Source organism: Rhea pennata, chromosome 16, assembly GCF_028389875.1.
Source record: "Rhea pennata isolate bPtePen1 chromosome 16, bPtePen1.pri, whole genome shotgun sequence".
Taxonomy (NCBI): domain Eukaryota; kingdom Metazoa; phylum Chordata; class Aves; order Rheiformes; family Rheidae; genus Rhea; species Rhea pennata.
This window is the reverse complement of record NC_084678.1, coordinates 8,968,575-8,982,330: the sequence shown is the minus strand read 5'-3', so window position 1 is coordinate 8,982,330 and position 13,756 is coordinate 8,968,575.

Here is a 13,756-nt window from a genome sequence, read left to right as displayed (position 1 = left end):
TTGTTGCTAGACGGTTGTCTATCACCTTATGATTTATACCTGTATTGCAAATGCTCTAGGGCAGCAGCACTTTTTATCCTGCATTTGTACAGACTCTTGTACATTATGTCCCCTGTGCAGGACTTGGATTCCTATACATTCCAGCCAAAATGAAACTCAGACTTATCAGTGTGCAGGACAAAAAAGCCTAGTCCTGGTTTAAAGTATCTGATTTTACTCTCCACTGTGACAGCCAAATCTGTAAAAGCATAGAAGGAAAGTAGCCAACGAAGTGATCTGATTTCTTGGAGTTGATTTCTACAGATAGGCAAAGGTCACACGAGAACTGGCTGCCAGCCATTCAAACCCTTCTCAGAGGCTGTTGCAAGGGATGCTCTGCTTGCCACTTTGCCAGCAATAAGCACCACCAGTTCACATGAGCTTTACAGAGCATGCAGGTCAACAGAAATGGCAACGACATTTGCCCCTAAGGTGGCAAAGGTCAATATCTCCCCCAGCACCTTTGCTGCTGTGAAATGGTACCAACTTGAAAACCAGTTGCAGCAGAAGAGTCTGATCGACAGTCTGCTGATGGCTGGCCTACAGCATTTCCTGTCTCACGCCCAGAGCTGAGAAGCATGCAAGGGTCCACTTTCCAGGCTTTGCTGGTGAGGGATGTGGCACATGTGATCCTAAATAGGCAATGTCCTCTGATTATACAGGAGCAAAAGAGAAGACCCAACTGCATACAGCAGCTTTGTTCTCAGCTCCTAAATATCAGGGGGAAGCAGGAAAACCCTCAGAAACTTTATTTTCAAAGAAATACCAGGATAAATAAAGCTTCCTACAACTAATAAATCTGGGAGAAGCTGCAAAACTCCAGAACTGGGAAATCCAGAGAGAGGCTGAGGCCTTTTAGGAGAGAAGCTGATCAGGGGCTTGGCTCTTCCACTCTAAACACAGGGAGCATTTGTGCAAATCAAAACTGGGTGCCAGCTCTCATCCCCCCCCTTCCCTTGGAAGCCAAGTTGCCAACCCATAGTTATAGAAAAACCTTCCAACTCTTCTTCCTATCCCATTACCTTGTTTCTGGAGATGTCCCCCGTCATGAACTGATGCAGCAGCATCCTCTGAACCAGGCTGTTTCATCTCCAACGGTATTTCAATTCAGATGCAAGCCCTGCATTTCTTTTCACTCCTCTCAGTTGCAAATTCAGGCCTCTGGACAAGTAGCAGCATTGCTCTAATGCCCTGCCTGCCTGAACCGGGGAGAAAATGCAGCAAAGGCGCAGAGGACCGATGCGAATCCAGAGAGACTGATCAGCCCCATGCTATTCATAGCTATTCATGACGAACTCTCCCTTTCAAACGTATGTGCCTCACTGGTCAGGCAGAACAGGGACAAGCTGGCCTCATGCCAAGGCCAAAGGGACTGCTGGGGTTTTGTGTTCATGCCACTTCTCTGGTTCTGTAGTTTGCTGAGTGTTTTCCCATCCCAGATCCTCCCCTCTGGTGGCAGATAGGAAAAAAGCCTCCAGCTTCAGCCAGGCAGGGAATCTGTTCAGGAACAATTTCCTCTCTGTGGATATACCCCACTGCAGCCATTCCTTTGAGAAGGTTTTGTTGTTTTATTTCATTCAGTTGTTTTTAACTCCTTACCCACACCCTACCAGAAGCAAAATGAAAGTTATCTCAGCCCTTTGTCCTACTCCAGGCCCCGAGGATGCTCCTGTCATAGCCCTGCCCCAGCTCTCTAAGATAGGTCAGTGATGTCCTTTGCACAAGCCAGTTAGCATCATCTTATTTCTTTCTCAGGGCTGCTGTAGCCATACCAGAGCAGAAATTAGAATTTGAGCTAACTGCTGCTGATACAAGCCCTGTTTTGACAGAGCTGAGCATTTATTTATGCATAAGAGCAGCTGTATGGGGACAGAACAATGATTCATCTCCTCAACACACTGTTGGAGTATTTGTCTCCAACAGTTGCCCATAGCAGATGCCCAGGAAGGAATATAAGGTAGGTTGAATATATAAGGATATTTCCTCAGAATGCTCTCACACCTTCTGGTTATTTCACCTGAGGGATTTTGTGCCTATGCCTCAGTCAATTTATCTTTTATAAATTTTATGCCGCTCATTTGAACCCATGTAAACCTTTAGTACCCACGGACTCTCCTGGCAGAGTGGCATGCTACACAGTGCATGAAGTATCTCTTTCTGACTGTTTTCAACCTGCAATCAGTTAATGTAATTTGAGTCCCTAGTTCTTGTACTGGAAGAGACAGTGAACAATCAGTCCTCATTTACCTTCTTTACACACTCAGGATTTTATAGCTCTCCAGTGATTTCTCCCTTAGTCACCTCTCTTGCAGGCTGAAGAATCACCCTGCTAGAAGGGGCTGCCTGGCCAGCAGTGTCAGCTGGAAGAGGTGCTGCAGGTCCCTCCTATCCTGACATCGCTTCCGCAGTGAGCTCCCTGCTCACTGTGTGTTTCCAGCACACAGCTCCTCATGCACACTCACCTCCAGTCCATCTCTGGGTAAGTGGTCGCCCTTGACAGCAACAGAAATAGCTTCTGCAGAAGTGGTCTTGCTGCCCTATACAAACCACTCACAGTGTTAATTCCTGCACTTAAGACTAAGATAAAAAACAAATTCACACAGGCAGATAACAAGGGCTTAGTGCTGAGAAAAAGGAGAAAATATCATGTGTGAAAAAAACTAAATTCAGGAATTAAGAGGTTTTTTCTTTTCTTTTGACAAACTCAAAAAAAAAAAAAAACATTTTAAAAAACAGAGGAGCTAGCCAATTTACTTTCACACCTGCTTCTGCTTTCTTAAAATGTCTACCCACCTGCTTATCTCAGCCACTCTGTAGAGAGAGCTGTAATTAAAAAAAAGTGTTGAGGGGTCAAGAAAGGAAGGATAATTAAGCACTGAGTATTAAAAAAGGCTTAACTGAGAAAATATTCAGGTGGATTTTTCTTTTATTAAGACCAGTAACCAAAGAACACATCTGCAGGGAACCTAACTCTGAACTTTCTTTCCTTTGCATTGTACTTGGAGAGCTCAGAATAGAAGTGAAAAACTTTTGAATAGCATTCCTTCCCCCCTTGTACACATCTACTAATTTTTATCATGCAGAAAGATGGGACATCATGTCATATTTCCCGTGTGAAGACATCAGACTATGGATCCCTGTGATTTGAGATTTCACGTCTTACTGTAGCAGAGAAGAATTTGAAAACAAATAGCCCTGAACTCCACCTGCAAACAAAGCCCACTCCAACAGTCCAAAGTCTGGCAAAGGGAATTTGATCCATTAGAGCTGAGGGGAGTTTTGGTCAGCCCAGCTGAACTGGACTATTGACCTAACGACCAAGAAGTATTTCATCCACAGAAAAATCCCTTCTTGTTGGACCTGGGCTTTTCTATGCACATTCAGGAGGCCAGCATCTGCTGCACACCCCTTCAAAAGTGTCAACGCCTTTACCACTCGGGCAAACCTGTACTCACCCTGCTGCAAAGAGAAGAATCATATCAGCTTCCCAGACCATGGAGTGCAGAGAGGGCACTAGCAGAGGGCAATAATCTTCTCCAGAACTGACTACACAACCAGTTAGGTCCAAAGTATCTGCTACTTCTCAGCTCCCAAGTTTCATCCTCAAGATGTTGACCCTCAAGGTACTGCAGAAAGAAACCATGCCAGGGCAGAGCAGAGCGATTGACACAACTTTATCAGAACAGCAAACACGTTCTTGAATTTAAACCCCAAGTTGTCCTTCATGCAGGCCACACCTCCTCAAAACAGCAAAATTGGTCCTCCAGCTCAGATGCCAACATACAGGAAGTATCATCTGCTTGCTCTGCTTTCCCCTCTCTCATATATAAAGCTGCATTATAAGACTATGCAAAGAAGTCAGGCTAGAAGTGGAGAAGTGCCTCTCTCCTCATTCAGATGTGGCCTTAGATATAGGGAACAGGGGCTTTAGTTTTCTCCTGCTGTCCTCTGCCAACAGCTCTGCAACCTCATCACATATAGCCTTCCCATAGAGAACAGGGCTATGACTCACCCCAGGGCACGAGGAAAACACTCATTGTCATTAAAAAGCTATTACCTTTAATGAAAACTGGAGAAGGTTCAAAGTGGCCAGAAGTCTTATTTAAAATATAGGAAAGATAAATACTTTAATAAAAAACTTTTACTGGTTTTCACTTTGGGTCTTTTTCTTCTTGGAAGCAAAAGAAAGGAAATCAGCCAACTTTTCTAAACACAATACTGATGCTGTTTGGATTCTTACTTTTTTCCACAAATGTAAGAGAAAATAAATGAACAGTTTGTGACAGGCTATGAGAAGTAATCCTATGAATAAGGTAAGCCATATTCTTTCCCCTAAACAGAAATGTCCAGAATAGATTTGCATTCAAGTCAAAGCTGAAATTTTCCCCTAGCTTTTGATGACAGTGGGTGGCATCTGACTCCACAAAGCATTCGCAAAAATTTTTTAAATCTTAAATCACCACACTGGGAGGTCCTGCAGGAGCAGCAGGCAGAAGCAGCATCACCTCCTCAACTGACCCAGCCTGCAGCTCAGCATCTCTCACTGTTACAGTCTATGGCATTTTGATCTCTTTCATCCTTAAATGATGGAGACAACAAGGACATGTGTAATGCAGTCAGGGACTTCTCTTAAAGTCATCCTTCATCCCAAGAAGGCTAAACTAGAAGAGGAAATTATTTTTCTTCTGTCTTCTTTAGCACAGGCCCATTTTATCCTCTTCCTATCAGGAATCCGCAGGTGTGCAAGAGATGTTACAGCTCTAGAGAAGAAACAAGTGCACATTTCAGAGACCCCAGAAACCTATTCAAACCCAACAAGGTCAGGCCTCCCAGTCAATGCTGAATCACCCTGCCCTGCATAAGTTAATCACGTTCGCTAATGTATTCTCTGCATAAAGACATGAGACTCCAGGCCACCCTTTTTTGTTTTCTTCAGTCACAAGGAAGCAGTTGCAACTTGGCATATGCTAGAAACCAGGCCCCTTTTGTTATTTTTCACAAGTGGCTGTTTATATGATTAAGATAAAAAAGCTAACATCTCCCTCTTTTTTGACCGATAAAGCTAAGAGAAACATTTTGTACACGTTTTTGTACAATGATTTTCCTAAAAGAGACAGTGAAAAATGGATGTTCTCCTTCCATGCAGCATAGGAACTGCTTGGGATTTATAGTAGTACCCTGCTGCATCTCAGGATAAATGAACCCAGCACAGCTGAAGAAAAGCCCATCTATTTATTTACTGAATTGTCAGCTGAGCTAGCTTATCTAGAGGCAGTAAGTGCAAGTGGGGACCATGTATAAACTGCAGCATCAGGCTCCAGGTTGACACAGCACCATTTGTCCCTCAGAGTCCTATGCAGTGCAGGCACAGCTGGGAATCATCTTCAACACAGTTATTTACCTGGGCCATGAAACTGACTCTGCTAAATCTCTCCCCACACGTTAGGAAGAAAAGCAAAACAAACGTAAAGTAAATCCTAGCATGATATAGACACTACTTAAAATACTTAAGTGTCTTTAAATATTAGAGTACACTTAAATACTACATTCTAAATATTATGCTACACACACACACACAATTGTTTCGATGAACTACGCTCTGTAATGAGCTATACAAGTTGCAGAAGAAAGCAAATATATTTTCTATTAAAAAATCTTGGTTTTAAGTTGCCAGTGATTGTACATCCCAAGAAACTTTAGCTTTAAATAAATCTCTCCAGTAAACTGATGATGTTACGCCTTAATATTTGACTAAGCCAAGCAAAATTTGAAAGCCAATTAGTCTGGTATCTACATAAGTTTCAGAAATTTAAAATGCCAAGTTCAAAAACAGGTTAAGCATTGGTATTATCAGCCAGGTCTTTAGTAGACATCTGTAGCCACGTTAATAGGAAAAGCAACTCATTCTGATCATAATGTCAGGATCAAACTTATCTGAACACTGTCTGGAAATCAGCAGTCCTGGTGTTCCCTGCTTATTGCTGTATCATGTATCATACGGTCACGTTGGTTTTATTTTATATGTCAGATTGTCAAAAAGCCAGAGAGGTCAAAGAGCAGAACCCAGTGTCAGCTCTGCTGTGCAGAGTGGCTGGAGGAGTTCCCAAGGGGAAAGACAGTTGCTCTGGTCCATGCCAATCCACCTGCCAAAGACGATCTGTACACTTCGCATGGCTGCAATGAGTCAGGCACATCTGGTGCAACCTGCCATCCAAGGGGCATGGAAATTATCATTTCAAAGCTGTGAGTAAAGCATGACCTTGCTAGGTCCTGTCTACCAAATAAATCTCACTCAGGCTGGCAGTTTCCTGTCCTCACTGGGTCTTTTCACTTGAGCAAGCATTTGCAGGACTAGACCCAGAACAAACGAGTACTGATTTCCTAGCTCCCTGCTCTGCCTTAGGGCCACACTGCTTCTTAAAATTGAGATGGACACAAAAGCTGTGCCAGACCAATCCCCAACTCAAGCCATCACTGACAACAGCCTTCCAGGAGCTGCTAGTGGAGCCAGTATCAGGACAGTGATATACAATGCACCAACATTCATACTTGATTCACATTTGATTTGGAAGAGAGGCGATAGTTTACCCATTTCCCCAGAAACCAGAGACCTTATATACAAGAATTATATTTCCAGAAAAGGTTCAAGAACATCCATGTGCACCAACTCAATCTCTGCAGATGATGGCTAGACAGTTCACAGCTAAGTGAAAATCATTAAAATATTAAAAAGCAGCACAGAAATATGATGTGAAAAGAGTCAAAAAGAAAGCACTAACCCAAACTCACTGAAGTCAACGGACTTCTCAGCACATGAGGTCCTATTAGTGATGAGCATTTCTGAGAGCAACTACAGAACAGCATGCAGATGCAACTAGAACCTGTAACAACAGCTCTGGTATTTAACCTTTTTCTTCCATAGTGTACATGGCAGAAATGGTTACATTTATTTTTTAAAACGAGAGCAGAGGCCATCATGGGCACTGGAAAGCATTGATCAGTCAAGTATTCATGTTCTTCAGGCAAAACCAAGCTATAGGATTTTCTGCACCTTGTAGTTTAGTAAATGCTGAAAGAAAGATTTTACTTTGTTTTGCTTGCAACAAGATGCATTACTTTTTTTCCCCTCTTCTCTAGAGATTAAACTTTTTTGCTATTTCAACACACTTCAGCTATACTCAGGTTTGAATTACAAGACTCTAGGTAAAAAACTTAATTTACCTTCTTACTAAAGAACATTATTCTTTTCAATACCCACGCTCCTACTCAGATCCATGAAAAATGGTGCCATAAATTGCAAGATGAAGAAAAATGTTAACTACAAGATAAAAAATTAAGTGTGTGCAGAAAATAGTTTTTCCACCCCATTATTACGGTGTTTTATACAAAGAGGTTGTAAAACTCCATCAAGGCATTTCCAATGCAATTTAGGTTTCATTACTAAGAAATATATTATATATTCCTACAGCAACTGTAGGAAGGAACTTAAAGACCTCCCAGGGGCTCATGGAAAGGTACAGGGTGAAAAAAAAGGTTGGTCTAAAACAATTCTGCAGATGAAGCATGTTTCTAGACAGCATATTCAGAAGAATGGGCTGTGGGAGTATTTTATTCTTGAACAGCAAGGACAACTGAATGAAAAAAGGAGTCTGCTGTTATTCTTACACCTGAAGGCATATTCTTTTGTTGATGGAAATCACAGTTGACCACCATGCAAGTTACAGCAGTGACACAAGCAGAGGATGCTAAGTTTTGACACAAGCAGAGGATGCTAAGTTTTGGGGAGGAGGGGTTAACCGTACCTTCTCTTTCCACTCTCTCTAAACAGCTTTTGCCCTGGGACAATTAAGTCCATCTCCCCAGGTCCTCTGGTAAGATCTGTCCTTCAGTCTACTATCTGCATGATGTGGACCATGAGTCCCTGCTTATATTCTGCAGTGTGGAAATCACGGGTGATTTTTGACAAGTTACCACAATTAATCTTAAAAAAATGCATTTTGCATTTCTGGAGTGAGAAAGTTAAACAAATCACCATGGGGTTTTGCAATGCCAAGAGTCTTAAAGAAAACAGTCAAGAGGAGAGACCTAAATGGCAAAAGACGTTATTAGACTTTAAATAATGATATCTTAAAAGAATAAATGACTTAATATTTTTTTAACAAGCCCAAGAGATTGGCATTGTAAGCCTAAATCACCTTAATAGTATCACTGAGTACTTCCTTTTATATCTCTGTCAATAATGGAAGTAATAATTAACAGCATTATACATTTTCAAGGGAAAGTGAGCTAGAGAAAAGGTTCATAGGCACCACAAATCCATGGTGCAAGGAAACATCGATGTGTGAAACTCAGATTTAAAACAGTATAATGCCATTGGTAATCATATTCTGAACCTACAGGAATACCCACTGCTTTGGAGAGGGGGATGGATAAGAAATGATTTAAGCTTTTCCAACATCTGGCTTCATGCAATCAGCTTGCAACTACCGGTCTTTGCTCACACACCATCCCATAGCCGGAGCAGATGGACCGGGTGATTTTAATGGCTGTGGGCGATTTCAACCCAGTTCTCAACAGCTGCATGGATCTTCCCACCTCCACATGCCCTTGTGACAGTGATTTGCTGATCAAGCCCAAGTCTCCTTGAATGTCAGTGTTAAAGATGCACTCGCTCTTCCATTCCAGTCAGTGAATCCAGAACGCATTTTTGGAGCTGAGCCGCATCCTTTTATGTTTCCCCTATCTGTATCTCCAATTTCCATCAATACAGAAGGAACATCTTCAACAAGTGGGGCAGTTATAGACACTCAAACTTATCAATGGCCTCAACCATTTCCTGGTCAACCTCAAAATCACCCATACCCATGCCCTTTCCTGGTAGATTTTTCAGCTGATATGTGCTATGTCATCCATAACTTATTTTTCATGCAAAAATAATGAACAATCAGATACCTAATTCGGTTGAGCAATTACCAGTTTCCATGTGCATATTTGTACATTGAGTAACCTCTTTGTCAATGCAGCAGTGATTTGACTGATGATCCATGTTAGATGTACAATAAATGACATTTTTTAGTAGGGAATATTTGACCTATGTGGTCAGTCTGTTAGACCGGAGTTGTCTGAAACTCAGTCTTTCCTCTTGCCTTGTATATCAGTTTCATGACTCATATTATGACTAACTATTCCCTGTTCCAAAGCACTTACCATCTTGAACACCATGTATTGAAATGAACTGAAAGCATGCGCTGTTATAGTTCAGACTAAAAGCTGTAACTTATTTATACTCTCAGTGAAGTAGGCACAGGAGAGCCCACCAGAGTAACGCACCTAGGGGTTACATTTACACAGCACAACATGTTACCATCATGCAGCATGAGACCAGGTTCCTCCCTACAACCATTGTCTTGACTTACGTACAAAAAGCTCAACTATGGGGAAATTGTGTAGCTGCTGTTTACTTAATCAGCAACTTCAAGGCAAAAACAAAACAAAACAAGTTCAGTTCACCACATAGGATCTTTCCACCTCCACATGCTCAGTGCACTGATAATAACAGGTCTCTGAGTAAGATGATGAAGATTATAAGGCTGTTGCTAAGGGGCCAGATTCACTAATTGTAACGTGGAAAATTTTCCTCAGTTCTCCTCTAATTTGGAGATTTACATAGCTGCTGAGCTTCCTGGATAGATCACCTCTTACACATTTAAGGTCTTGCTCTCCATTATACTAGCCTAAATCTGGATCTTGCTAGACTGACATTAGCATAAGAACACAGGAGCTGACTCAAGTGACATTTATTACCAGGACTACACCACTGCACACAATCTTTTTCAAAAATTGTATTAAGGGTCCCAAACCAATTTTTGCTTCCACAGCAAAAGGTGCATTGCAAACTGATCTGCTGTAGACAACAGCCCCAGTCAAAACAGACTTTGAGAGCAATGAGGGGCATGTTATAGCCGCACGAGCTGAAAGCCATAGCACCAAGCACACACAAACAGACCTCACAGAGTGCTGGAACTATTTATGCTCTTCTAATTCCTGAGCTCTTTGCTTTCAGCACAAGGGAACTAAAGATGAAGAAATTCTATGAGATTCCAACACTTTCATCGCTAGGATTCTCTCTACAGGGTTGGCCACCATCCCAAATGTCCACCATCTTTCAGGGACCCTCCATAGGCTTAATAATCAGGCAAACCTCTACGAAACTACAACTCACTGACAGACCTGTCACCATAGATGAACACACTGATGCATTTCCAAAGTCCCTGGAGAATTCCTGTCTTCTGTTAGGCTTGTAGATCCCCTGTGCAAGGTATATCTCCCTCCTCACAGCTCCTTAGCTACAGTTGGGAGAACTGCAATGCTGTGATGGACAGACTCCCTTCTCCAGAAAGCAGCGATAACCTTCAACACCCAGCTATTTGGGCATAATGGATGAGATTTCTCCCTTCTCAGTGTGAGGGAAAATCATCATAGGCTCCTCCCTGGATGGTAGTTTTCTTTGTCAGACTCCCTATCACAATTCAGACAGGGAGACAGCAGCTCAGGGCAGACCACTACCTTTCTGTTTAAAAAAAAAAAAAAAAGAATGGAAAGGAAAGAGAGGTAGGGAGAAAGGAAGAAAGATCACTGGTGTAACTTCTAGCAACCTGCAAAACAAGAGATGCACACCTGGGAGGAAAACGCCACATCATTCCTCCCAGGCACCAGGCTGGGACATGCTCTGCACCAGTCATATCCAGTCATTGCAGCACGGTGAACACTGCATCAAGCATTTGTGCTGTAAGCCTGGCACTCACAGCCCTGACTCTGTCTGCTTTCTCTCACAGAGGAAATCCTTCAGTACGTCTCTTCCTGCTCTGCTCTCGCAAGCAGTTTTAACTACAGGAGGAAAAAAAATGAGTAAGGGAAAGAATAGCAAGGGGCAGATTTGTATCTGCTACATAAACTAAGAAGATGACCTAGAACTTGATTCCTCCTCAGCAAGCCTCTCACTGGCCAAAGGGCCATGTAACAGATCTACCTGGGACAAGTCTGCTAGGAGGGAAAAAAAAAAAGAAAAAAGTTTGTGTTCGTGTGCAAACACATTCACAAACTTGTTGTAACTCATTCTGAGACATGAGACCTCATCAGCTCCCTCCTATCCCCAGTGATGCTGCTACTTGCCTTGATAGTCAGCAGTCTCACGCGTGGGCGCTTCAACACCACTTCGGTACCCAGCAGGCTACCCAGGATGGCAGGGAGTACATCCCACAGTTCAGAGGAGAGACAGAGAGAGTTTACAGAGCAAAATCATCATCAGCAGCATAAGATGTGTCATTCTCGTGATACAACAGCAGTGGTTGTGCAGTATGTGCCCAGTGTATAAGTTCAGGTGACCTAGGAAGCAGTAAGAAAAGCAAAAGGCTCTTAGTACCTATAGCAACTATTTTTTTCTCTAGGCAATTTTCCCAAGCCCTACCAAAGTGTTTCCACAGCAATGTAAATTGTTGACTAACAAAACTTCCCAGACACTCACATTCCTCCTCTGGAAATTTCCAAGAATATTGCGCCTATAAATACCCTGCTGTAAAAAAGTGACAGTGAATACTCAGAGGAAAAGTCTGCTCTGAACTGTTGATGTTAAGGGCCTGATCCACACTGCTTGGAAAAAGGATTCACTACTAAGAGAGGTCTTCCTCTGTGAGTGCTTTTTTTCAGGAAAAAAAATATTTCTTTTAGATAAGACAAAATCCTTCCAAAAATGAATGGAGTCTAAGCCAGCACAACGGTTGCAGCAACAATCTCATGAGCCTGCACATGGCTTGCAACCATTTGCAAGAGATAGCAGTTGTCTTTCTTCTTTAGCAGGCCATTAAATTCCCCAGCTAGATTTAGGAAAATGGGTGGGCTAAGGCAATGCCTGCATTTGCTGCAGTTGTGCAGCATGAAGTAAGTGCATACACCCACAGCTGCTAAACAAGGGCAGAGGTAGGGCTTAGCACTGCTTCTCTCACTGAGAAGTGGTATCCAGTAGATTAGCTGCTGCCTAAAGGCCAGGCTCTATCCTGGACCAATGTGTAAGCATTCCAGTATCTGTGGGTGGATGAAAAGCATGAGCCTCACCCTTTCAATTAAACAGCAGCTCTGAACAAGAAGCAGTAGGCTGTTGAAGACATTGTGACCACCCACAGCGGGAAACACAAGTGTGCGTGAGGTGGAAAGTTGGTGCTACTCTGGGCCAGCCCCTGGGGGCCAACATGCCACCCCACCTCCAGAGAGCAGTTCTCGTGAGCAGAGCTTTCAGAGAATCCATCTGGGCAAACAGCACTACGTGGGGCTGCATCTGCCTACGTAGCACTCGCGCTAATGAGCCTTCTCAGCCCACTGTACGGACATTTCTCACCCTGCCTGAAATAAAAAAGTGCCATATTTCCTTATGCAGTCTGTGCTGAACCTACACCCAACAAAAAAATATCTCTGGTTCTGGACATCCTTGCTGAGGAAGGTTACAAAAATCCAAGGGAATCTGTGCAAAGTAGAGAAATGACGGCAACTCCTGACTTTAATATTAGCTTTGAGAAAAGGCAGAAGAAGTTGAACTTATTCTCAGCACTGGAGGGAAGACTTCAAGGTAACTCAGGTACAGCACTGAAAACTGTGCAGAACAGAGCATGCAACAGACACAAGTGAAATCGAGACTTCTCAGTGTCTGTCTAGTATATTTTCTAAACATAACAGAAATCTCAAGTAACAGATAGAACCTGTCTTGAACTTGCATCCATGAACCCCAAACAATCTCAGGGAATTTAAAGGAGTTACTCCAAATACACACCATGAATACAGTCTGGCACAGAGAGTATTTTTTTTTCCCATCACCTCCCAAGTCAGCTCCCTTTGTCACCAGCTGGAAGTTGCTGGGTGGTCTCCACCCACATCATAACAGGCTCTTCAAGCCCCTGAGCAACAGGGGCTATATCCAGCCCTTGCTAGCTTCATGTCAGCACCAAGCAGAGTCACTAGGGAAGAGAATTCTTTCAAACCCCAGAGTCATCTATTTCTGTAAACATGGAGAAGACAACCATCTCCAGCACTCTGGGACTTTTCTCCAGAGTTAAATTTACTGGAAAAAATTAAAGTGGAAAAATCTGCCCCATATGTAGAGGCCTCAGAAACTGGCATGGGCCCAAAAATGGGAGGGCAAGGCAAAAGTGTTTTATACAGAACTAACATTCTTCACTCTTGATTAGGAGTTTTAAACCATTACTGCCTCAGCAATATCAGGAGGGATGCTCACGGCCTTATCTGTGCCTAACATCTAGATGAGAAACTGCCAGGGAACCCCAGTTTTTGTAACATACACTAGTGGTTCCCACAGTGCCAAACCACAGACCCAGGTTGAACCAAGAGACTTCACTTGACCCCACCACTGCTGGTGAACAGGCAAGAGAGGCAGAATGAACATGTTAAGAGTCTACAGCTGTAGGACATCTGCTTAAAATCATTGGCTTAGCAAGGTGTTTTAGGAGGAAAAAGCCCTCTGCTTCTGAAAATAAATAATATGTAAAGGATGCAAAAATCTCTTACAGCAATCACGAAACCAAGTTTTGTTTCATTGCTATGATAGCATATAACCAGTCAATACAGCTGATGTATCAGGTAATTTAATATATCACCAAGCCAAAATGGAGGCAGAGGAAATAATGCTGTGAAGAGTACTAGTAACAATGAG